The sequence below is a fragment of the Anopheles funestus genome, chromosome 2RL (assembly GCF_943734845.2).
Source record: "Anopheles funestus chromosome 2RL, idAnoFuneDA-416_04, whole genome shotgun sequence".
NCBI lineage: Eukaryota > Metazoa > Arthropoda > Insecta > Diptera > Culicidae > Anopheles > Anopheles funestus.
The window spans coordinates 26,716,411-26,743,149 of record NC_064598.1 but is presented as its reverse complement, the minus strand read 5'-3'; the positions used below and the strand labels follow the sequence as shown (position 1 = coordinate 26,743,149).

Sequence of the window (26,739 nt, the reverse complement as noted above, 5' to 3'; positions counted from 1 at the left end):
CCGTTGGGAGCGAACGAAAGCGATTTGCTGGAAGCGTTTGTTACACATTGCCGGCCAAAGCGGAAGATCGCTTTGAAATGAAGCACTAATTGAAGGAGCGTGCTTATGTAGTGTAAACGTAAACGCTGGAATATGAAGCTAACACAGTGGTCACCGTTCTATTCATCGAATGGTGCGTTATTCGAGTTGGGATGGATAAGCCCCTCCCCCCACCGGATGCAATGGTAGATGCAAAAGGGGCGTTGGGTACGATCGTTTGCGGTTTGGTCCGAGTTGTTTGGCTTTAAATTCCGGTGCATAAATCTTTACGAGAGCTCTAATCACAGCACACTACCTACTCCCCACTCAATGTTCCCCCTCCCAATCCTCCATAGAAGGTTGGATTATTTTCCCTTCAGCTTTGGAGCTTTGATTCAGATAAACAAACTGCTCTTAGATGCTGCTGTTTGTGGTGGGTTTGTCTTGGGCTACTGCGTAAATCAACATACACTCCGGTACGGAACCGCCACACAAGTCACACATTCGTCTTGGTGGCTTCGAAATGAACTGCCCGGCTACAAGTTGCACAGTGGGTTTTTGGGGGGTTTTGTTTATTTATGGAATTAGGCTTAAAGATTATATTTCCATTATTCACGGCTTTTGGAGCCATCTTTCTTTTGGAAGAGCTTTGCCTGCAACCATTCGTTTTTGATATATTTTCCTTATGGAGTGCTTTTTTTGGTCCGTCCTCGGGGGTTTTCATGCCGTTCGGTGGCTTTTCTCTCTTGTTTTGATGTGACACATTTTGTTATGCAATATTTATGAACTCTTCATTTTAATCAAGTCCTATTGAGCCAGAAATACCAATTAAAAAGAAGAAATATAAACAGAAAGATCCGTCACAGCGATGATGTTCCTCTTTTTTTTTTGTTTTGGTCAAAGCACAAACCACATCATGACAGTGATTGTGCTTCCACTAGAGTGCGTTCAATAATTCTACCGTAAATAATGCACTTAAATGAGGATGCACATCGGTCATGGTGGGCAATAAATCTTTCGGTTCGAGCGCAACAGGACCATTAATTAGGCGTGCAATCCCCACCCGTGGTGTCGCTGGTTTTTGGTGCGCTTTGTCTGACAACGTAACGCTTGCCGGGGAAAGCGGAAGGGACTTAAAAATAAAATTCAACCCCTTTTCGTTTGACACGCAAATGGTACAAAACAAATAGAAAGGTGAGAAACTAGGAAGCATCGATTTACTGCAGTAATTATCGAACCAATTGATGCATTTAGACGTGTGCAACAAACCGCTCATGATTTGTGTACGCTGATTGTTTTTAAAAAATGCGATTAAAAATGGCATGACCTGTGTGGAATGTGATATGTTTTCGCGAGTCCGTTTATTATCCATTTTTAGGGAACCCAACGAGAAAATATACGGTTTGATAAGAATAATTTAGATGATTTATGGCAAAAAATATAATTCTTTAAATAATGTGCAATTATTTAAACTGAGTTATTTTGAATATTAATCCATGACATTTTCCATACAAACATTTTATGTCTGCAATTATTTTTCCAATAAAAAAATATATTCCGCTAACAACGGCGAAGGATTTTAAACATTCTTTAAAATCACTTAATCTAAGCTCGAGGAATTTTCGCGACACCAGCATTCAACAAGCCAATTTCAAAAGGCTTCTTAAAACACCGCACAGTAAAACAGATGCCGTAAAGAAGATGGTTCCTTCCCAGTATTGTTGTCAGCATGGCGAAAAAGGATCGATATCGGTATCGCAAAAATGTGTGTCGCTTTTCAAAGCGCAAAAGGACATACCATAAGAAGGTTTAGCTTCTTTTTTTTGTTCCCCTTTTTGCTGCAAAAGGAAACTTCAACTGGCCAGGCAGCAGCAAGCACGGCTGGAAGGAGTTGGAACCCCAAGGGTGGTGGACAAGGGTTGTAAAAATTTTATATCCTTCCACTCGAACTAACCACCGAACGAACCGGGAAGGGATTTGCTGATGATTCTTTATGGATTCGACTCTGTTCCGCCTGCTGCTGCTACTGCTCTTCACGCACCTTCTGCCCAAGATGAAGATCGTCTTCCATCCGTGTTAAGGGCTTGTAAAACACAGCTTAGCACATCTGCAAAACGATCTGCTCACCGCCGGGACAGATACCGGGGGGCGTTGCTCCTTTTGCCCCACTTGATCCTTTTTGGTTGGGGGAGTTTTCTTTCTTGTGGTTTTCTTGTGAGACACACACACACATACGGGCACGAAGCGACTGGGCAGGAATCAACAATGAGATCATCATGCGTTGTTTTATGATAGGTCCCCAAACCCTGGTTCCGCTTCGTTCGGAACAAATCTCACGTAACAAACCCTACCGCCACCCCCTCAGTAGTGGGGGATGAGGATCGAGTGACCCTTTGTCAATGGGGGGAGGGCGGGTTGTTGTTATGCTAGATGATGCATTCTTGAATTACGGCACACCGGAACGCGCTGCATGTGCGAATGTGTGCGTGTGATTTGGTTGGCTCTTTTCTTCAAATCTCATTATTGTCTTGTAAATCCTTTTACCGTCTCAAACACGACACATTTACTGAAGGGTTTGTATCTAAGGAAACCCGTAAGAAGCAAAACAAGCCTCCTCAAGCAAAAGCAAAAAGGAATCGCATCCAATCCAAGTCGCATCAGTCTTTTCCGCTTTGCCCCATCTTCCCGGACACATCGAACCCTGGCCGACCCTGGAATGCTTGGGAGCACATAAAATTTAATGAGAAAATAAATAAATCCAACCAGGAAAAAGGATGCAGCGTAATGTTGGAGAGGGCCTGGAAATGCTTCTCGGTGAAGCAAAACAAAAAAGATGTCACAGGCGCGCGGTGACGTGTGACCGTAAATTTTGATCAAGTTACGTGCACGGTAGGTTATGCTGACTGTCGGCCGGATATGGATTCATACGAAGGCGTGTAACCCTGCCGCCTTATCCTTTTTGCCCTCATGCAAACCATTATTATGCCGGGAGCTCCTAAAGGGAGTGAGAGATAACAAGAGATAACGATCGTTACTTTCGAGATGGCAAAATTTATGCTTCATAATAAGCTATGCTTTACACGCGCGTCCGCGCCCGCATACTCACACACACGCATGTTCCATTTGGTCCAAAATTCGCTAACGGGAACAATGGTTTACACGATTCTTCTTTTTTCCTTTGTGTTCCACCATTCCTTCCCCAAACTAGCCAGCAAATCAATGGTAGAAAGCGCCTGTCGGGAGTGAAATTTATGTCATCATTTTCGACGTTCTGTAAGCATGCTATGGGACAAACGTTCTGCAACTACGATTCGATTTGTACAATAAATAGACCGAGCTTGTTTTGTGCCAACGGGTGGTCCAACGGAGACACAAGGCTAAACAACAAGGCTTCGCTTTAGATATTGGTCCACATCTTGATTGTTGTCGATCCATCAACACCATAATGCAGTGTATTACCGGTTATCCATCCATGTTCGCTCGTATAATCTTACGCAGTATATCACAAGGTGTCCTGGTTCGCCTGTCTGCGCAGGGGAAAAAAAACTTTGGCAAAGTTGTAAATAGTTGGAAAAGTTACGTATCGATTAGTTAATATACACTATTCTGTCGTCGAAAGAAGTAATTGGAAGGACTAATTGTTAATTAAGCTATAACCATTTATTAAGGGGCAGCTCAATTACAGGGTTAAGGTTTTGTAGTTCCACCCAAAAAAGGAATGCCTTCGTTTCTGTTCAATTAGTAAAATGTCGCTCTTCTTCTTCTTCTTCTTCTTCTTCTTCTTCTTCTTCTTCTTCTTCTTCTTCTTCTTCTGCTTATGCGGGATGTGTGTGCCCTCCTATGCTTATTGGAACTTCTGTTTCCCTATCCATATTCTGAGCTTTACCTCTTTACCTTAAATTTCCCTTTCGACTTCTGCGAGTCAAAATGTCAAAAATGCGGAAAGGAATCATGAAACTAGAAAGTTTATTGAAGTAGAATATCATTTTCTTAATTTAAAAACATATTATTACACAATAAAGACAGTTTAGATTAAAAGATGTTAGTGTACGTCTGGAAATACCTCCTGAAGATAAACATATGGAAATATTTTCAAGTGGGATTTTTTCTGTTTGGCAACAATGCACATTTCGGTAATTTTATAGTAACTTGTACCTGGAATACAACCTTCTCATTACGCGATAATTATTTCACCACAAGCTACATTCCTACCGCGGAGAGAACTAGCGCCATGTTACATTTAGGCGTTGTGCATGGTTTGTTAGAATGTTGAACTGCGCTGGCTGCGATTGTGCGTTATTACATTATCATAAGCACATACAGCTAAAACCACACAATGTACCTCATTTGCAGTACAAGCAACCACAAAACATAACAATGTACTTGGTACAAAACCCGTAGGAAGCGCGTAATGCTCTCTGGCAGTCAAAGTTACAAAGCCCGTGGTTTATTCAAGTATCAGACATTCTGCGAGTTTTTGTGCGTTATCCCCTCAAATCGAACACACACACACCGAGTTGCACCCGAAATGATGATCAGTTGTTTAACTAGATTTAATTTTATCTCCTAAAAAGACCGATAAATCATCCCATACAGTAACGCGATGGCGACGTATGGTTGAATGGTATTTGCGCTGTGTATCGCGGTGAATTACGATCGTCATCAGCGCCCGAATCACAGGAGGGCAGCAGGATTGTGATGTGGGCAATGTTGCTTTTTAATAATGCACAGTCAAAGTTTTAAATGAATTTGAAACCATCGCTCATCTGTATGCTCTGTGCCTGCACAGGGCCAACGTATTCGTCTACCGTGCTGTCGCTGGTTTCGGCAGACGATCAATTCAACCTCGTGAGGGTCGCGTGTTTTCCTGATTAATCAACCCTTTTCCTCCTTGTGTGTTACTCGCCCCTGGTCGGGAGAAAGTTTCATCGGCGCGCACACACACACAGCGGTCCCACGGTGATATCTCGTTCAGTGTTGCGTTCACCGTCTGGTTGGAAGGCGAAAGATTCATTAATAAAGCATGAAATATTTTGACAGTAATCACTGTCGTCTTTTTCCCGCCCGTTTGAGTACCGGGTTGGTATGCGCTAGCTCAGAACACAACGAAAACTCGGCGCAAAAACCCATAATTCATCGAAAACAAAACATATTTTTAATCGTGAAATTGAAACAGTCTACCATCCTTCCAACCAAAAAACGGGGTATCATACGATGGTGGCTTATACTCCCGGGTACGGCATTTGACTCGTAGCATAAAAATCGAGGTTTTATAGACTTGGTTCCCTCTTTTGCCCCGTGGTTTTTTGCCACGGGGTTTTCTGGCGTACGGTGGTTTGTACGTGTGGTCTCCTTTGCCAACTTCCCCGAAGGGTCGATACTCCCGGGCTTACTCGCTGCATATACGAACGGTTTGTTGTGTGCTCGCACATGTTTCTCATAACAAAAAAAAAACTCGGATCGCATCAATGCCCTGAACCTAACCAGAACTCCCGGAACTCACTCGCATATGGAAAACATTCGGGGCAATAAATCTTCTCATTCTCAAGCGCTCGCGCATTTTGTGTGTGTGTGTGTATTTCCATCCGTCGAACAAATTGTGTACATTCTGGTAGGTAATGTGAGGTCCAGCCGAAGGAAGACTATGTTGTCCAGGGCCTGCTGGTATGTTTTCTACCCATGTTTCTCTCACATTGAGTTGGTGTTTCGATACGGGGAGGAATTTGTCGGGAATGAATCCAAGGTGGAGGCATGAAACCTAACAGAACAAATCACAACAAATCTAACACATCGTCCCCTGCCAGTGTGTCTAGGAACTGAGATCGTTAAAATCCCTAAACCAAACTTGAACATAACGTAGGAATTGGAGATCCGAACTTCAATGTTGTACATTGGAATATCAAAAATGAAGCATTGTAGATTACATTTGGTTGGGGAGTAAATATTTGTTTGAGGTTTTTAACAACCCTTGAAGTTCTCTTTATTTTCACATTAATTAACTTGTGGCGATGACCTGATGTACTGCTCCAACTGCAATATTACTGTACTATGATCCAAATAAAAGTTTCTTCAAATAATCCAAAATTATCCATCCATCTCAATGTTGCTTGGAACTTGATATAATTACTGCTGTCGGAATGTCAAAAAAGTCGGTAGATCTAATCGAACTGGGTCGATCATACTGCTCAACTATCCCCGTGTCTTCGTTCACCTGCGTGCGTGCCTGTAAGAAACCGGACGGTCGTTTGTTTTGGGCTTATTTTGTTCTTCACGTCCACGCGGTACCACAAGCGGTGGACCACCCACCGGTATCGGCACAGGCGGAAGCCGAAGGAAAAAACATAGCTAAGGAACGACAATTATCGTTATTATTGCTGGACGATTATCTTCGGTTACATAATTATTCCGCTACTTCCGGGTTACGGCCTCCCGTACGGTTAGAAGTTGGATGAATGTCCCACAGCAAAACCAAGACGTACAGAGGTAGGGAAAGGTTTACCTGTCTATCCAAAGAGTTCGTCCTTTCGGGTGTCCGCAAGTACCTGATGTCGTGTGCTGACTGCTGTTTATGCTTTTGAACCACAGCATCGGTATGGTACCAGGAGGCCGAGAGTCAACGTGTCATGCACGCGGTTTTTTTTTGTGAGACGGAAACCCCCTGCCTATCCATTTGCTTAACTGAAACAGAGAGCAGAAAACTTGAACGTACCGAGCACGGTACTGACGGTGATGAATAATTATTACCGTACAGCCGGAGCTTCCGGAAGTGTACTGGCAAGCCCCAACCCTGCACCCATTGTGAGGTACGAATTATGCGACAAAAGGAGGTATGCGGTACATGCGCGTTTGCCCCGATGTGGCATATATAGGTTGAGATGCAGTCAAACTGGCAACTGTACCGCTGCGTATCAGTTGCACCGTTTGTTGCACTTCGTTTCATCTCAAACGTGTACTTCTACGGCTGAAGGAATGATTGCCCCCCGGGCACCGTTAGTGTGTACCGTTCTTAACAAGGATCTCAATTATTGTGAAGTGGGGATAATTGCACTAACGAGAACTTACTGCCGGTTGAACGCTTTGGAGTTTTATTATTTTTATACTATTTCTAGCGGGTAGCTTTCGGATTGAAAACTGTGAAGTACTTTTCCCTAGCTTATGAAGCTTGCTGAAGAATGTAATAGTTGGAGAAATTTCTTGAATGTCACCAACAGCTCTTTCCATACATTTATTAACATTGAAATGGATTTAAAAAATACATATCACAAAGTAAAACATTTAATTTAAATTTTATGTACCGCCGAACTGTAACTTACTGTACATGATTTGTAAGGTATTATAGAAATTTGGAGTCTATGAATTTTATTGATGAACTTTATTAACCCTGTTGGCATACATAAATACTTGCCTCACTTATATCGCAATCGTGACACTTTCAAGCGATGTTTTTTGGAAGCAGCAACATTTTTTTCACGGATAAAAAGTCTCTTCAAAATTTACGTTTTTACAATCTTGAGGAATTGAATCCTGAAAGTAGAATAGTTTTGTTCGAAATCTTTCTTGCTCGTGCCTCTTCACATTATATGTTTAATTGCGTTGCGGTGCTCTATTAAGATTATGGTTTCAATTTATTAATTTAAGTATAAAAAATCTTTAGTAGAAATACTGTCATCACAAAGAACTGATAAAACAAGATTTAGACAAATAGAATAAATGTACAGCCACAATTCACAAGAAATCCTTTTCTGGTGTCGTGATCTTACGTTCTTTGAAAGAAGTTTAAAAGTATTCTTGAAGTGAACTGAACTTTGCCGATCCCTACTTTAAAGTGTTTATTCCTTAATATTTCTGTACCACGAAACACACTTAGACAAAAGATACATTTAGCTCAAGTGCAAATTAAGCTTAGGCTTGTAAGAGACCTTTCAGGAAAGTTGTTGTCCCGACTTGGCCTCTAGGAGCATTCATTGACTACGATGCCGGTACGGTTGAAGCTTCAGTACATCGTTCAAACGACCTGGAAAAAGCTCATGATGAAATTTCATACCAACGTGCAGAAACCGGTCACCGGTCCATGGTTGGAAAATGATTACAATGTTCATGATGGCTGGCGATTCGATATCTCATTAATCTGGTCTTTTGAGCGCGCGCGCGCATGCTGTCGATACTGCTGCTGTTGCTGTGAAAATTCCAAAAACCATTGCCTCAAACTTCTTCCCACTGTCCCACTTCCGCACATCCTTTTAGCCCGGGGACGATGGGTATCGTTATTGATGGTACTTTAAAGTAACGAATTCGTTTCCTTTGAATCAGATTTATCACCGAGCTGTGGGAAAATCGTCTGTCACATTTTTTTTTTCGGTGTGTGTGTCAGGAGGAACCGACGCGGAACGTATGAAGGCAGGAAGAAGGAGTATTTAAGTGTTTGGCGGGATGCGACCGTAGCTGGAAAATGACACTGTACGTACAGAATGCCGATAAATTGGCTTTTTCGGTGGATGGTTGGTTGTGTTTGGGGATGTCGCTCGTTGCTCGTTTACTGGACGGCCCCGATCGTAATGTGAAAAATCGTACCAATTTGCAGCCACTATCGATCGCGGAACGATGAGTCGTTTGCCTTCCGCCTTCGCCTTCGATCAGTGCACACTAATCCGCATTGGTTCCGTGATTGGTGGACGGGTGCGAATGGAATGTACGTTTGAAGACTTCGCTATGAAACGAAAGGTTTCCACCAAAAACGAACAAAAAAACGAGCAAAAGCGGCAATCTGAACATGAACGGTAATGGAAAAGAATTTGCTGGATAATAGAAAGTGCTTTCGGTTCAAACCATTCTTCGTGGACACTTTCTCGCACAGTCATGGATGGGGTGGGATGCGTTCGAACCGTTTCGCTGCTTTTGACGCTGGTTACGGTCAACCGGAGAGCGCATTTTGTTCCGCACGCGCTGCTGTGCACCGTGGTTCGATTATGACTGGTAACTATCTTGCTACCGTGTCGGCAAGAACGAATGAAGTGAGGGCATTTAATCATCTGCCCATTTTGCTAGCGTGTAGCGATGCGTCTTGAATGGAAAGGTAAAGGAAGACTGGCATTTGGATAGTTTAACTTTTCTTCATTTTTTTTCCTCGTTACAAAACGTATTCTACGTACGTATTCAATTCACGGTAAAAATTGTACCACTTCTTGGGAGTTTTGTGCCGCGGTGCAACAGCGAACGGATGGAAGCTTGAACTTTGCCAGAATCGTGTCGGCAGAGGGCAACCGGATTAAGAAACAGATGGTGGCCCGAAACGGAAATAGATGCTGCACTGCCCTCCATCACGTGTCCAACAGATATCAAGCCAAACGGGGAGGGTTTGCCTTCATTATCCTGGATTGTGCAGATTACTGTTCCGCGTCTGCACGACCAGCTTCGGTACGCTGGCAGCTAGAAGTAATTTGAAGATTTTCCGAATGAAGCGAGAAGTAGTGATTGCTCTTGCGAATGAAGTGCACATTTCCGGCTTCGTTATACGGTGCGTTTCGTGCTGCAAATCCTGAAGCAGTGTCCTGTCATACCGGATAGGTGAATCAAAAAAAAGAAGAAAAATAAAGCAAACCAAACATTAAATAACGTTTGCAACGAATGTACCCAGCATTCGTAAGGATTTCACAGTTTCGTTTCCGTTTTTTTTTTTTTTGGTATTTCGGATGCTAGTGATGAAGATCGATCTTTCTTTGCAACTATCGCTCGCCCATGAGTTGTGAACGAGTGCGACCGTGCATTTACTGGACTGACAAAACGTGAGCTCAATAAATCGAAGTAAAATATGGTAAAAATTGCAATTTATGAGATGCCATCGTGTGCTACGTCGATTGGGCGCGCACAAGGGCCACTATACCGGTGGTGGGAAGTGGCGTACACTCGAGCGAAATGGCGAATACATCGCGTTTTCTACTTAACTTGCGTTGGTCTTTTTTTTTGCTTCACTCCTCCATTTCTGTATAAATTTTCACAATACACTTTTACTCGTTACTCAGCGGAATGTAAATATATGTAGCAGCGTTAGAATTTATGAGCGATCGAGCATGATGAATGAAAATGAATGAACGAAGGAAATAAATGGGATGGCTTTGTTGGTTGGTTATTTTAGAAACACGAACCCACATAGAACAACAAACAGAGGGAAGAAAATTGTCCAGCAAAGCATTCGATTTAGATTATAACGGGGCGGTTTCCTTGCGCCCGGATTTTGTCCCACGTTCGTGATGGGATATTATGATGATGAGCACGGAATACATATATCGTTGACCTCCGATTGCGAGTTAAAAACAGAATCCTTCCATCGATTTCATCCTTTAATTTGTTTTCGTGAGCATCTAAATTAAAAAGCTTTAAAAATCAACCACATTTTACCTCAATTTTAATCTTTTCTTTTTTCGTTTTCATCCTCCCATCGTTACAGGTAAGCGCGCTATCCCGGCTAACGGAAGGAAATGGAGGTCAGTATCCTAAACAAATACCACCATTGACCATTACTGACCTGATCCTGATCGAGCCCAAATCTGCTGCACTATGTCACTGTCAAAAAATCCTTTAAGCAAAGGAAGAAAAAAAAAACAGAAAACACCCACACCCACAAAAGCACGCCACTGAAACAATCGCTGTGCTGCATCGTGTGTTTGACACGACCAAAGCACGAGTTTCGCCTCCCTGTGTTTGCTGAACACACTTCCTCCGCCAAAAAAGGGACTCTGGTTGTACACGGTCTTCGGGCACAAAACGTTGCATGTTAAATGTCTATATTTTTTGTTTTGATTGCGATGCCGATAAACGGGCCACAAGATAGGGTAAGGCATACGGGGCGATCCTGGTACAACCGATGCCTATAAATCGGCAGCTAATTATACAGCCACGAAGTGATTGATGGAGACTATACTGTGCCTATTTGCTGGATGCGGTAGGCAAATCGAAGGTTTTTGGTGGAAGTTTACAGCGCGCCATGAGCATGATGGGAACAGGTCGTATATTTGAATTTTCTGTTGACACGTTCAATATTGGCTTAATTTTTGGGGGAGGTTGTGATTTTTTTCCCCGAGGTTTATTTTAATGTTTTTTTATTGTTTGTTTTTGATTTTGCATTCAAGCAAGCAGTTAAAATATCGCAGAGATTTTGTGTGTGCTTAATTTGAAGCCAATTTGCAGAGTTTTAAACATTAGTAAATGCCCTATTTACTCTTTGTAGATATTAAATTGACTTGTCTGCTACAGGAATATTTCTACTTTATTATACTTTAAGTGAAAAATTGATTAAAAAGCTAATAAAATTTTGTTTGCAATGTTGTGAAAATATTAGTTTTTTAATGAGAAAAGCATATAAATTTAAGAACAAAAAAACAAACTTTTATAAAAATTGTTTGAAATGTTCCATGCTTTTACTCAGATTAAATAGAAATTCTAAATGCGAATTTATCAAACTTGGATGCGATAAAACTTCCATTTAAACATTATTCTTTTTGTGGTCATGCAAATAGGATTTCTCTTCGAGCTGGAATTTCCTTATTTGTCGTTCAAGTTATTCAAAATATTTCGCAAGTTATTTATGCAACCTGGATTTTTGAGAAAAAGGATCAAAATAGTTCAAATCTGTTTATTATACCTCTCTACTTTAAGAATTTCACTGATCTGTCAATAGTGTGAGAGTGCCTTTTTAGTCACATCCTGGAAATGGCAAATACATATAAAACGGGTTAGATTGTCTATTATAATTTTCGTTACGTTATCAATCATCCATCATTCAGTGGTAAAAAAAACTGCTTAAAACGAGTTCGAGTGAGTACTCAAATATTTTACTCCTCATTTTGCTTTCCAAATTTGATATATAACTCTTTAAAATGCATTAAATTAATGTTTTGATTTACAAAGTGTATTTTCACATCATAATTTAATTTACCTAAACAAAGTATCACCTTCCAAGGAAGTGTCTCAAGAAGCAATCATACGATTCCGAATATTAAAGTGCGCAACTTCTATAAATTGCGTTGCGACATTGCATCGTCAGTGGTGCTCAATCTGCATGAAAGAAGCATGCTCGTTACTAATTTTAAAGTAACCTAACGAACGTTCGCAGTTTGTGCCTTGCCCTAAACGATCGATCTCTCTTGGCGTTATTGTGTGCGGACCCATTTGCAATTGGTGATTAGCATTACGGCCTAATGCTGTATCAACGGCCTGCGAAAGGTAGTTGTGGAACGAGCTAATAGAAAAATCTTTTATACCATTTCCCGTTCGCCTACGTGTTGTGCTTGTTGTTCTTTTTTTCATCACTTCATCCAAAAGCCCAATATAACCAGCAATGACGTCGTAGAGCAAGAACCAAACAAAAATACATCCCAAAAACAAGAAACAAAAATCGAAACGGTAATCAAGAATGTATGTTGCGCATTAAAGGCGAACGGAAAAGAAAACTTACTTATGAAACGTTTCACAAGCAACTAGCAGACTAGGGAAAGAGAAAGAGAAAGAAAGAAGGAGATTCCTATACGGTGAAACAAAAAATGGACCCGCATGCCATGAGCTTTACATACCAAGAGAGCCACATCGGAGCGCCAATGGTAATCGTGGAGGCCCTACGAAGTAAAAAAGGGGTACACCAGTGCTGCGGGTAAAGGAGAAAATAATGGTATCGATTATTTGATTAGAAGGAAGAAAGCGCTTAGAAAAACGTGTTTTACTTCTGATGCGGTTGTTTTTTTTCTTTTCCTTCGTGCGTGAGTATGTGTGTGCGTGTTCTCTCTCAAAAAAAAAGGGAGACCGACGTGAAGGATGATGGATAAAAAACAGGGCGCGTTAAAACAGTAGCTGTTGTGTAGCCTAAATGCCACTGTGACTTCTAAGAAAAATGATTACCTCCGCAGCGTAAAGGCTTTCTCTTGCCACCCAAAACCCTGCACAAAGCGGGGTGAGTTGTCAAGGTTGACTGGGAATTATGTCAACACTAATGTCGTTATGTTCCGGGATATGGTGGATGGCTAATGCGAAAGGATTATGGTGCGTCGCCGTGCAAGGCATTGGTAAAGAAAAATCCTGGAACGACCAACAACCGGATACACGCAACGTGTAGAAAATTGTTCTAAAAGGAAAGCAACATACACCACCTTGAAGGACATCACGGGCATGAGTCGTGCAATCAAGGTTCCGTAGCTCATGTGGGTTGAAATGTTCGCGCTGGATTGGAGGGTCAGGATAGCTAATAGGTGGACAATGAAGGAATTATGTCTAATTGACGATGCATCAGTGATTTCGAAAGCAGTTCAAAAGTTATTATGTCTGGCAGGAAGCATTTTTGTTTTTGGAAATTCAATTTAATTGAGGCTATGCAGACGAACAATCAAAAATATCCCTTTTCCCTAAATGTGAACCAAACTTTTAGGGCAACTTGTTATGAATTTTACAGAAATTCAAACATTGCATACCTTTGCAATGTTTTAATTTTTAGCATACAATTTAATTAAAAAAAAAAAGGTAAAAAAGTATATATTTAACATTCAAAGTCACCTGCTCATTGGATTATACCCTCACCCCTGTTATGCCCCTATAAGAATTAAAATCTTCCCAAGATTTCAAGTTCTCGTACAGCGACCGTATTATATCAGACACTGGTCATATCAAGGACACGTACCAAAACCAAAACCAAGAAAAAAAAGAAACCTTCAGTGTTTTATTTTTATTTCTATGTTCTGTGGTCAAGTTTTCGCATTTCCATTCCCTTGAACGCCCTTCATTAAATTTACATAGCAAATTATCCAATCACCGCTGGAAAAGTCGTAACCTTCTGTGGAGGGCAAAAAGTGGTTAGGTGTTTTTGGGAGGGCAGCTTTTTTTTAATCGTTTCGAGTTTTACTTCGTAACTTAGGCTGTACCGTTTTTTTATTATTTTCTAGCTCGTCTCAGTTTCTTCCCAGATTAGGTATACTTTTTAATCTCATGACTGTTTTTTTTTGCTTGGTTTTATTTTTAGTGCTTCTCACCATTTGTTCTTGTTATCATTCGTGTCGCACACAGCCGCCAGTATATGAAGCTGGCACGGGTAATGAACTTCATTTATGTTGGAACCTATTCTTGTTACCAGCCATACTCTACTTTAAGATAGCACTTTAAAATTGTTCCCATCCTAAGCCATCTTCTGAAGCTTGAGTTGTTTGAGTTTAATTTACAAGGGCGTATATTCGTATTTTACCTTGTTTTTGTAACCATCCTCACTTGGGATGTACCTTTACACTGTAAATGAACACACCTGGTTCGCTAGAGAGCACAAATTAACCTCATCAAAACGGGGTGAGATGAATTTCACGGATGAGGTAAATATTAAAACATTCTTGCAGCTCGTTTGTGGAGACAGCCGTGATTATAAGTGCCAGGTCGGTAGCAAGTTTGCTGCATTCTCTAATAACAACAACTGCAAAAAAAGAGGAATGAACAAGTGATGAAGAAACTACTCGAAAAGTTATCCTTCAGCTGGTACAGATAGTTCGTTTTGCTGCACGGCATTTGATGAGACTCTCTTGTGATTGTACAGCCGCACCGTGGTTCAAAAGTATCACCATCAGCAGTCGAGTGTACGGTGTACAACATTGTGTGTATGTTGGCAGTGAAGTTAACTAGTGTGAAATGTTGCCCCTCCGGAACCACCGCATTCCCAGCGCATTCCCACACATCCCCACACATCCCTGGTCCGTCGAGAATAAGGGGTATGGAAAAAAGTATATAAAGAAGGCCCATAATTTCGGTGGTGAAAAACTGTTTTGTTCATCCTGTCAAGCTAACGAGGGGACTCTGTGTGTGTGTGTGTGTGTGTGTGTCTTTGTCGTGTGGCCAACCGACAAGCGAACAGTTATGCAATGTACGGAACGTACGAAGTGATCCAAAGTGCACGTTAATAATTTAGGCTCGGTTGATGATTGGCGGCGATGTGGCTCGGTAGAAGGATATGCCATAATTACTAGGATACTCGCTTCAGAGCTTTGCAGAGAACCCCTCGTTCGTACAGCACGAGTACAAAGAGGTATGCTTTTGGGATATCATAGAATTAACCAAAAAAAAAAAATAGCATTAAACAAGAAACGGGGTAAAAATGATTATCAAAACCATAGCGAAGGATAACTATTTGTGACAAAAACCCCAGTGTAGAGTAGGGCTCATGCTTATGCCCGCGTGTCAGTGCAGTTGAGCATGATGTGATCTGTGGTGAATATGTGTTTGAAAGTCTTCTCATTCTCATAATAGGATTATCCTTGCTGTGTGTATGAGTTGGGTGTGACCTGCCCACAAGTTGACATGCAGTGGTAGCGCCATATTTTGTTGTTGTTGTTGTATGCAACTGTATCCCACAAACCTGTGATTAAAAAAGTTTTTTTTATTTCCTGTTAACAGCATGGAAAAGAATTTGCATCACTTTGTTTTGGGTGTGGTTGAAAGTGTTGGGAAATGTGAGGAAAAAAATCGTACACTCCTTAGAATCGCTTGCTTTTTGGTACAGAGTAAAGAAGGTATCAACAAAAAAAAAACAATAAAGATGATAATCATAATGAAAAGGCGTAATGTAATATCTACTCAAGTAAAGCACGTACATTCTGACATACAAACACAATACTGGTTCTACTGGTCTTGATATATGGCAAATTAGTGTGCTCCGTCACGTACGAAGAAGCAACCTATATGGTTCCCGTTCCGTTTACACTAGCTGGAACCGGGTGGCTGGCTGTTTGTACATCCACAACCATTCACTGGACATGCATTACAGAATAAACATTCGTACAGTGCGTCCGGTTCGGGCGTCTCTTTCAGTGAAAACATCCTGCACGGCGAGCGTTAATTGAATATTGTTCCGGCAAGCATCCGTCTTAATCTGATCCTTCCGGACGCTTTCACAGATGGCACGGGATGCGATCGATGTGCGCAGGGTGTTTTTCTAGTTCCATGGTTCTTTTCAGCACATTTATGCTGTTTTTTAGGGGGGTTAATTCCTTAACTTTCCTTTGGGGCGCAATGTTTAGTTAAATTTGATGCTTAACAATGAACTCGCCATAAAGCGAAATTTGTTGTTATTTACCGTGAATGAAGGTTGAAAATTAATTCCCCCTTTTTATATGCCGCTTGGGAATAAAGAATCCAAAACAAATCTGAATTCAAACGGTGGTACTGGAGAAAGTGAAAAAAAAACTTCAACAAACAAATCGCAAATATCCATTCTATGCGTTTGAATGATGCCCAAGTGTTGTGTGTCCAGCATCCACGATCGGTCAAAGCGATCGCATTATTTTACGAGAGTTTTCAACAAAAGTTTGATTGCAGTAGCCTAGCGTCAGTGATGCCAATAAACAGCAAAACTGGTGCACAGGACTCGCTGAAACAAAAAAGCTGCGAATTTGATTAATGTTTTTTTATTACTTTGCGTTCAAACTGATACCCAGGCGGTACGCAGCGGTGAGATCGCAAAGGCCCCCTTCCTTATGTTTAATGCTTTTGTGCTATGAGTAAATTCCATCTCGCTACCATCGCTCGGTACTGTGTAGTAGCTGTGGTACATCAGAATTCAATCAGTGCCAATCTTTATTGCCAGCACTTTTTGGACGCGCTCTTTGCAAATGGCCAAAATAACTGTCTGTAGGGATCCAACAACTGAGTGTGTGTATGGTGTAGAAGACAGGGGAAGAGTCCAGATTGTGGCTGGATCTATCATTTACAGCCTCACAAATGTGGGCCTCCCAACATATCCCATCTCTCCCAAATCATCACCCAACGTTGAGACACAAAGAAACAGAACCAGAAGGTCCTTTCGGACAGTAGAAACCTTTTAAACGCAACAAGCACACACCGTATGTTGCAAGCCTACAAAATAACACAAGCAAAAGAAATGTTTTTTTTAAACTCAGAAAAAAAGGTATAATATTTTTCATTATATTATTCCCAAAAAAATGGAAAACGTCAGCACCACGACTTCGGGAACTGCTGGCACTGTCAGCGTGTAGTGTGCGGTTCGACGCTGCTTGTGGACGAAGTTCCGTTTCGCCTTTTTGCAGCGGTGTGTTACGGATCGTAAGGATAATAAAATATCCGTTTTTATGGATATTTAATAGACATGAAACATTCGCTACAGTAGACCACCATTGCCACAGTTTTTTTTTTTGCACAGTCGAGTATTATCATTAAAGGTTATCTGGTTGTGATGGGCAAAGGAAGGAAAGAAACCCAAAAAAACACACACACCAATAGACCTGTTTTGTTGGTTTCGTTTTGAGTAAAGTTATGAGGTTTTGCATTTTTCTGTTGATGAGTGAGTTATGCAATTGAGCCAAATGAATGTTGGTCTGGTTTCTTCATTAAGGGATGTATGTAACTTTTTTCGCTTTTTCAGCTGATATTTTCACTTCAATAATAATGAAAATTATTATATTTAAGAAATAAATTATTACCTTTTTCATGTTATTTTTAGAATATTTTGGATTTATTTTTGTATAAATGAATGTTAAAAAATAATGCTAAATCATAACTCTTCGCTGAGCTTTTAAAAAACTCCCTTATAATCTAGAGCACTTTCTAATACAATTACGTTAAAACGAGTTGAAAATCGTACTTCGTTTCATCTATTCAAGTAAAGCTTAAATCTCTCGTGTACTTCCCATATCCCTCTCTAACTAGTTGGGCCCGGGAGTACATTCATGGCTGCTTGCATCATTTCCCAACCAAACGCTAACACTCACTAATGAGATGTGTAACGTTAGCATCTCCTTTTTTTCGTTAAACGCAAATACACAGAAAGGCGAACGAATGCAGCATCATCGTGTTAAAAATCGACCATTTCTACGGCCGGGATAGGGGATACAACCCTGGCGAAAGGTGTTTTTGGACCATTTCAACTCAGTCACAGCTAACCGGGAGAACGTGCTTTATCTCCACTAATTTACTGTTCATTTCGAAATTATATTCCTATTTGCACTTCCGGTATATATGGGTGTGTGCGCGCGTAAGTGTACTTTCATGCTGGAATAGCAGAGTGTGTTGTTCGTCCGCATTATGTTTCTTTCTCTCGTTTTTTTTTCGCCCGTGTTTGGCACTTTGCTATAAAACGCGTGGCGGATGTGTGGATATAAGGCTGCTGCTGCAGGTGAAATCCGTGCCGCTGGAATTTATGACAATAAGTACACATGCAAGTGAGTAAAAATGTGAATTAACTGGATTTCGTGCGTTTCGAGCCTCAACATTCCACTTCGCACACACTTCGCTCGTAGTGCCCCAACTCCAAGCATTCGAAGCACAATTCGTATTATCAAACGACGGGCGTACACGAGCTGGAAGAGAAATAAAGCAGAACAAAATTTAATTATTTCGGTAGAATCAAAATGGAAAACAAAGCAAAAAAAAAACTTTTCCACAATTATTACCCGAAATTAAATAAAAATGCAAATCTCATTGATTTTTTTTGTTGTTGGTTCGTTTCTGGCATTTTTATGATGTTTTCCCGCACCCTGTGTGCCATTGTTCTTACAGCCTTCTACAGACAACCACCCAGTGCTGGTTTCTGGTGTTGGCACTATCGATCTTGGTTCTTGGTTATGCTTTGCAAAAGAAAATTTGCGTACCACGGAGACGATATTTTCATGGTGTTTCGTTGCCGGGCGGTTTTTTGTTGTTATTAATGGGCAAATGGTACCGGTTCGTACGGTTTTGTGATTAGCATGAATCACAAAAATGTGTATTTTCATACACACACACACCCCCATCGAGTTGGACGTTGTGTGCGGTGTTTGTGCTCTGCTGAGCGAGCGTTTTCGTGCCTTGTAAAACCCTGAGGCTGTGTGTGGTTGGGTACACGTTGAAGATGTGTAAAAACTTCCTGTGCCACGCGGAACTCGCGAAACCGGTGCTCCCGGTTAAGGTAGGCCGCCCTATTTGCTGTGACCTTTGCAAGCCCTTGAGGGCGTTTTTTTTGGCCCGCTTTTGCCAGTTACGTGACCCTTCCGCACACAGCCAAGGGAAATAATTACTCGTAAAGAAAATGGCTTATTGTTTTACGAATCCTTTTGCCCACCTGCCTCAAGGGGTGAGGTGGAGGGAGAGGAGAAAGATTGTTGATTTTCTTACAAAATGTTTACGGAAGGTCAAGGGTGGGAGTGGTTGAGAGGAACAGAAACCCGGGGTGGGACTGTACTGAATCGTGCATTCGGGAGTTTTTCCGGGCTGCGGAGATTTTTCTTTGAAATAGTCCTCGGGAATAAAAATTCATGGCAAACGGTATACTGGGGTGCTGGTGCTTGATGTTATATGTTTCCTTTTCACTGCACATAAGTTATGATATGGCGATGGGATGGAGAGTGACATGGTAATTGAATGCATAATTACAAGCAGTATAATTCCTAATTGGTGCGGTGTGAAACAGTGGTACATTTTTAAGAGCGTTTAAATGTTTGGTTCGCAAGCTTTGTGCTTTGCGCATAATTTCAAAACAGAAGAAGAAAGTTTGAGAAATGTTTAGAGTTATATTTTTAAAAAAATAATATCAATAGTTACTAAAATATATAAGACTTTAAAATGTATTAGGAATCATCCAACAATTTTTATGGTCATGATAGCGTCCTTAGTAACTCTATATAGGTCATATTTGTGTGATAACTTGTACTGGTATTTACATAAATGAATAAATAGGCAAATAAATTAATAAATAAATAAATGAGGATATTGTTTTAAATTTTTATATCTATTAAAATATTCAAACATTGAATATTAGTTGTATTCTTCCGAAAAAAAAATCATATTCACAATAAACCATACCCAAGGGTATGGTTTCCATGCTTACGGAACATTCTGAATTTAAACGATTGTTAATAATATTGTTTTGCAATATTTAAACCTCATTTTCAAATGGGTAGTTTATTGTGGGAATTTTTCCACAAAATTGGACACAAAATTGGATAAATTAATAATAGATTTTGTGAAATTTTGAAATTTGTAATCATTTTAAATCGCCATCAATCGATTAGTAATAAAATTTCTGCTAAGAGCGAAACATATTTCATCCATTTTGGTAACCCAGCTTCCACCAACACCTTCAACCAACACATAATTAAACGAATTGGAAAAAAACTTTTCTGTAAAATAATATTTTGCACCGATACGATTCCTCCTACACGCTGCTGGGAATTAACAGTTCAAAGCTTTAACATTTTCGTCCTTCTAGCAAAGCAACGCCTTGGTAGAGATGGTAGAGTTATGGTAGAGAAAATATGACTTTACAGTGAAGTGCACTACGGACATATGTGCGCGTTGGGACGCAACATGACGAAAACACATCATATTTCGAAAATGGGGTTTTTTTGTTTTGTCTAGCAAACGTATCTTTTTTTTCTTCTTTTATTCGCTTAGTTTCAATTTCGTCACTTGATTGTCGTTTGGTGCTTGCAAAGCTTTAGTCTTCCTTTTTTGTGTGGAAAAGAAGTTGAATGAGATTCCCACTTCTCACACAGCAGCAGAATGATGGATCGTGGCAAAAAAGGGACGACTATTGGAAAGCCGAAAACTTTTATCCTAGATAGACCCCGTAGATCGCACGTCTGGGGACTGTCTGTCAAGCAAAGTGGAAAGTTTTGTTCGAGTGGCGAAAAGTGAGAGCGAAAAAAAAGAGCAGAAGAAACTGATACCAACTTGCACTGGTGCTAGAAACCATGGTTTAGTCTCACTGACAATGTCGGGTACGAAGAAAAAAAGGGACACGAAAAAGGACGTCTGTAAAGTGTGAAAATGTAAAAAAAGCTTCATTTTTTCACGCGCCTTCAGGACGATTTTGGTGCGTCTTCTCAAACTCATAATACCCAAACACGTGGGGACCGTTCCATTCACGCGCTCAATTGGTCTTGTGTTTGCAAAAGAAAAACACAACCACCTATCAAAACTTTGTCTCTGGCGCGTGCTAAAAAGCAGAACAGCAACGTTATGTCCTATGTGACAAAATAGTAGCACCACCTAGCAGTAAGTGAGTATCGATAGTTGTGCGTGCTTTCGGTTTCGGAAAGCATAATTTACCACACTGTCAACTTCAGATCAGCAGTTCTCTAGCGGAAAGTTTTTGTACGAGCACGATCGTAAGCTATTCCCCATTTTGTTAAGTTTTTTTTTGTATCGAGCAGGGAGATAAAGTTTTGTGCTTATTTCTGAAGGTGGGCAAAATCTTACTTCTATTGGCGAGTGTATCGATATTGCTTGTCTTTTCAAAGCTTACGGTCCATTTTTTGAGGTATCAAAACGTGTTTTTCGAACGTTCTTATTGTGTAAAATCTGTCCGAGGGTATGAAGATTTACGGTGTGAACTAGCACATCCTGCATCCGTAGATGCTTGATATACGTTCTTTTTCTGCAAGATTTTGTATTTGCACCAGAGGGTGAAACATCCATGCATTGTGTGGCTTAACAAGGGGGTGTGTTAATCTTTGTTGCGTGCCTTTTAAAATTTCAACGTACCGACAATTGGGAAGCCTATAGTGTACATCAAAACCTTAATGTTCGTACAATGGTTCGTGATGTGGCTGCAATTTTTATACGTTGGGATGATGTACCAAAACAAAGCATCCGTGCTAGAAGATTGCGTGCAGTTGTCCAGTGTGGTGAGTTTGAGTAGTACTTTTTTATGTTATTATTTTTCATCCATACTGTCGATCATATGATGAATGGTGAGGCAGGATCAAACAAAACAAGTGTAATAAAATATTTTACACCTTTTATAAATGTTTTGCACATGTTATGTTTCACGTTCTGAGAGATGTTTTTTTATGATTTACTACACTACACTCTTTCTAATCCAGCGGTAATAATTGTCAATACAAATCGTTCATGGTTTTTTTGTCCGAAAAAGAAAATAACCCATTTTCAGAGCAAATACAATAGATTCTATAAATAAAAAAAGTGTTTGCGTAATGTGTGTTTAACGTTGATGAGCAGCGTTACACTTTCCCCAAAAAAGGATGTATTATATTGTGTGAACATAAAAAGCATTGTGTGTGATGGATTCATGCTTCATGGTTCCAACAAACAACCAATAAATTCATAGGAAAAAAGAAGTGTATATATAACACACCATCGTTACACATACATTTATTGAACTTCATCACCATCATCATCATCGTCTTGTGATCGATGCTGGATGTGTTTTTTTCTCTTCATTTTTTCTCTATTACACTGTCACCTACAAACCGTCCAATGAAAGGAAGAAAATGGTACGTAAAACGTTTATGTAAAACAAAAACAAAAAATAGAGCTGCGAGGCAAAACTTTTTTTTATAGGACTATGTTCGGTTTTATGTCGCATGTCGCCGCCCAATAGCATAAAGCACTCCCGGATCATAATGGACAATACCCGCTAGTCAGTTGGAAGGTTTTACTTTTTATTTGTGCTTCACAGTATACTCCGTGCTCTCCGTGTTGACAGAATGAAACACTGTGGAATAGCGCTGCGATGGTTTTACTATATCGATGGTGATATCATTTTATTTCATCGAATCGTCCGGCTGACGAGTTTGATGCGAGTTTGGAAAACTTATGCCAGCTTTCGAACGGTGATGGTTTTATGGCATAAAAAAGCGTCTATCGCATTGCGAACCGGTTTATCGTTTGATTGATTTCTGGGCGGATATGAAAGCATCGCGAAATTGCGTTTTATTCGTATGAGGCGAGTTTTGCAAAAGGGGGAAGGATATTTTTACAACCCTACAATTATTTGATGCCGATTTGTACTATGGATGGATGCGTGAATGGTATGAAAGTTGTGAAGTGGAAAGGTTGAAGTTCAAGGTTAATTTTTAAGTATTATTCATGCATTCAAATTATTAAATAATATTTTCACATTAAGTACTTTTGAAAATTTTGTAGTTACTACATTCTACCCATTTCTGAGAATCCTATGGCCGCCAGTTGCCTAAGATAATTAGAGATAATTGTGTATGTTGTTCTCAAAACTGCGGACTACCCCAAGGAATCTCCAGGAAGCAAGATTCCATTAATCGTACCGTGGAATTACTTCGCAGAGAGAAAATCAGCAGCAGAACTTCGGAGAAAATTGTTTACATTCAATTCTGAGAATTAGTAATGTTTTCCGGATATGTTTACCTCGTGACTCTGGTATTATTATACGTGTTATTAGGTATTTTTGATTTTTTCTAAAAAATCTTCTATAATCATTATCACATCAAACTAACATTCCATTAAAAATGCGTTTTGTGGACACTAGAAATGACCTATTTAAAAGCATATTTTTTCTCTATCTCTTAGGCATTGTTTACTAGTTTCATTATCGATGCATAGACAAACATAATTTACATCCAATAAATACTAAATGTTAGAGGTCCTATCGAACCAAAATCGTTCACCGAACTTAGTACATATCATTGCAGCAGCATTGGGTGTGTTTGTGTGGTTAACAGACGGATCGTGACGGTAAGGTTAGGTAGGAGAAAATGTTACATTTCCGATTCGGTAAACCGTCAGGAGTGTCAGTGAAGTTTCAAGGATTTCCATTACGCAGTGGTGCTGTTTAAATATTTATGCCATTATATCTCACGTCTCGTCGGCTTATCAGGTCCTCGGATTACAGGAAAATGTTGGGAAAATGGTAGTGCGCTACGACGCGTGATGGGTCGCTTTTCCAACAACAACAGCAGCAAGTCACAAAAAAGCTGATCACGTAAGCCACCATCCGAACACAACACCACCGTTTCCGAGCCTTCAAAAGCATAATGTATATCGATCTTTTATCTATTCACTTCACTTGGTCGTACTTGGCGTTTTGATTTCTTGAGAAATATTCACCATTGACAGTTGACCCATTCCGTCATAGTACGCGGCAACTCGATCACAGTTCCATTGTGTAGGGTTTGTGAGCAACACAAAACCATCAAGCTCGGTACAAATGCCTTCAAAAGCTTCACGCTTACAGCAAAAGTTGAACGGGGTTTAGCATACGCTCACGTTTGACATCGGACGGGCTGGTGCCCTTTTGTGTAGCCCTTCGTTAGCTTTGTAGCTTAAGCAAGTAAACACTTTTAGTTGTTCTTTTATTTTGGGATTCAAGAGAGACGTGGTGGGTTCCGTGCATGGTGAACTTTTTATAGAAAATCTATCAAAATGTCACATGTTCGCCCTTGAATGATTGTATCACTGGGAGAAAGGGTGTATTTTTTGACAAATTTCCATGTCGAATGCCAATCAAAGACACCCGAAACTCAGGGGTAGGTTGTCCCCATTAGCATCAATTAGGCCAGTAGTTTCTACTTGTTATACATGAATAATGGTACGTTGCTTTTGTTAGGCGGTAGTTGGTTGTATCCCATGCAGGACAATGCTTTAAACGCTATAGAATATCCTTGAACTGGTTTTTAGTATTGAGCAATCTTATACAATAAGAAATGCTGAATAGAAGAATGTTGTTACTTGCTATTTTTTAAGGATAAAATGTTTCTGTCTGCTAATGGAAATTTTAAAGACTATCTTTTCAACGACTTTGAATAATACTGTGTTATAATTTTTAGTAAAGGAAAAACAGGTATCATTTTTCCAGAAATAATTGAAGTATTATGTTATCTTAAACCCATGAAGATTAAGTTAATTTTAAAATAGTATTTTTATGTTACTTAATACTTATTACTACGTTCAACAAATTTGGATGATATATTGTAATCCATTCTATTAACATCAATCAATTTTCGTTGAATGCTTAATTAATTTAAATTTCCAAAGCTTTCACAAAAATTTTCATATTAATTTTCTGCGCGTATCAAATATAAACCTTTCCCATTCCCACTGGGCACTCTTCCGGATCCTGGAAAAAAGCATTTAGTTAGCATACAGCGTCAGCCCTTGCTGTCGGATTCAGCACGATGTGCTGATTATGCTCATGAGAGTACCGTACCGATTCCAATTTTGCTACAACCGCACGCGCGCTCATCTTCTTTCACATGGAAAATTCATTTTCGCTCAATGAAATGGCTGGCAGAAAATCAAATATCTCGAAATAGAAGATACAAATCGCACCGGGATAATCCAGTATTAATGAATATTTTCCATACGCATGCTTCACTTCCTGCTGCTTTGCTGGCTGCCACCGGAAGGCAATCTAGTAAAAGTGGAAGCAGAGGAAGGAGCAAGGGTGGAAAAAAAGAACACAGCAAAGCAAATCACGCAGCACATCCAATCCTTGATGGATAAGTCTTTCGATTGCCCGACAGCAGGCTGTATTTAATATTAGTTTTTGAAGATAAGGTACGAACTCTCTTTTACATTATTGCACGATTGAGTGTATGTTAGAACCAAAAGCATTACGGTCGAGAGTCCTGCGACCCATATGCTAATAAACCACTCTTAAACCATTCTGTATGTGTTATGGAGGGGCGAAAGATGAAAAAAAAAACCACATCCCAGTACACTTTTTATCAGACTTACTGCCATTATTTTTTGGGGATTTTTGTGTTTTCGGTAGTCATGAATTGCAAATTTCGCAGTAATGATTCCAAAGCGATTTTTAAATAAAATCCACCATCTCACATTAGCAGCGTCACCGTTCAAAGCTAACTTTTTTTTTGGTGAGTAATCGAAAAAAAACCGAAACCTTCACACAAGGATTTGCGAAGCTCCCGTGCCCCAAAAGTACATCTCTTAGGGAATAGAGGATGTAGTACGATCAAAAGACCCTTTCGCGGGATGGTAAGGGAACTTTATTCACACGCTGGGCCTTTGCTACGTGTGTGGGTACGTGTGTGTTTATTTTAATTCCCGCTCAATAATGAATGTGTAAATAAATATTTAATACCGCTAGCTTGTGGTGCGCCCGTATGAAAAATTGTGGTGCGTAACATTTTTTTTTTTACCTGCTTCGTTCGTTCGTCACACGAACGTCTGTTTTGTTGCATCAAAATGGTGGTGTAAAAAGGCGAGAACGCAGCTTCCAAACAAAGTGCACACAAACAGGGGCAAAATAAAAAATATGGTAAATAAGGTGTGCGTAAAGCCCATTAACAACTCACCAAAAAAAAAAACGGTGCCATCCGCTTTGAGCGGCAAATGGGACACTAGGGATGGATCGGAAAAAGCAACAAAAAAAAAAAAACATCAACAAATGACGCGACCGTCTGTTGGGAAAAACTTTGCAAGCGTGCACTCTACATGGGAAAAGGGTTAGAAAAAAGTATCGAACAGTGGTGGAAAACCCGTCCAAAAAGCCAGCCAAATCATCATGAATACGTTTCACGTTTTCTACTCGTTAGCTTTGTGGTGTACTTATTCCTTTTTTTTTCTTCCTTAGCTGAGTACTGCTGAGAACGCATTTTACTTCTCGTGGGACTAAAGCCTAACACCGGTCGGTGGTACAGACAGCGTCAAGTTAACACGCTTCCATTTTACCCGGATTGTATGATCGAATTGGGTTTGAGGGGTTGGTGGGGAGGGATGGAAAAAATGGTACAGAATGAAGCATAAGCTTCATATGGAATGCAAATACCCGTTCGCGAAGGTAGCTAATCCCTCCAGGCAATAGCTTCGAAACGCACTTTGGAATCATCAGTTTTTTTTTCTTCTCTCCATCCTCACTTTAGTTTTAGCGACTTTGTGTCACGTTGCGTACTCTGTGCCACGGATAAGTACAGCATTCACGCGTGAAGGGAATTGAATATCCACCAGCGGCAGCAGTGATATGGTATTGAAGAA

General features: G+C 40.3%; 1 protein-coding gene across 4 annotated transcripts in view; it reads left to right on the top strand.

Annotated features, from left to right (window-relative positions):
* LOC125765295 (leucine-rich repeat-containing protein 24) overlaps window positions 1–26,739 on the top strand; it is a 114,758-nt gene that overhangs the window by 46,149 nt on the left and 41,870 nt on the right. The window contains exon 3 of one of the 4 annotated variants that reach the window (XR_007418535.1): window positions 10,463–26,625. The exons of the other annotated variants lie outside the window; for them this stretch is intronic. The gene's annotated coding sequence lies outside the window, so the exon portion shown is untranslated. Of the gene's footprint in view, window positions 1–10,462; window positions 26,626–26,739 lie in introns of those variants that run through there. 4 annotated transcript variants of the gene reach the window in all.